Here is a 775-nt window from a genome sequence, read left to right as displayed (position 1 = left end):
AAACAAAAGCGTAAGAAGAGAATCCTAAAAAATATCGCGTTGAAAAAGCGCAACACACGTAACGGGAATGTATTTCAACAAATTCCGACCGATGATTTCAGAAAAGAATGTAGAAATAATAGAAAACTTTGAAATGCAAATAAAAATACGCGACACCTTCGAAATACCAAGTTTGGGTTTTGAGGGAACACGCTCTGGAAACAATGCATGTCGCTTTTTAAATTAGGCGTAATTAATAATCGGGTGACTGCAATGATGTGTAAGTACACGGGGTAAGAATTAAGTTTTTAAATAATAAAAAAAATTGTACTCACCAGTCTACAAATGGCCAAACGTAGTAAAAAAAAAAAGTTAGGAAAAAAAGGTGAGAAAAAAAAAAAGAGTGCAAATGTATACAGGGTGATTGATTAAGCGTAAAACACTCATTATCTCAAAAAGTATTCACTTTTTTCAAATTTTTTTTTTTTCAAAATTTTAGATCTATGCTGCTCTAGAATTATATAATTTTTTTATATTTTTCACCCTTATATTTATTAGGTAAACCACCATCAACTTTTGATTTTCAAATGGCAACCCATACTAAAAATTTCATAATTTAGTAAGGCTTTTTTTCTCATGAATTATCACGTTTAAATTTTCATTTTTCGTTTATCCGTTGACGAGATACAACTCCTCAAAGTTGGGGTGTTTTGAGAGGTGTTTGTGTGTAAATGCGTTATACCTAGTCAGTACTGCAGACCGCAGTAATTGGGATTCTTGTGCTCCAGCGTAAAAA

Source organism: Acyrthosiphon pisum, unplaced genomic scaffold, assembly GCF_005508785.2.
Source record: "Acyrthosiphon pisum isolate AL4f unplaced genomic scaffold, pea_aphid_22Mar2018_4r6ur Scaffold_21634;HRSCAF=24449, whole genome shotgun sequence".
In the NCBI taxonomy this organism is placed as follows: domain Eukaryota; kingdom Metazoa; phylum Arthropoda; class Insecta; order Hemiptera; family Aphididae; genus Acyrthosiphon; species Acyrthosiphon pisum.
Note: the sequence above shows the minus strand (reverse complement) of the source record.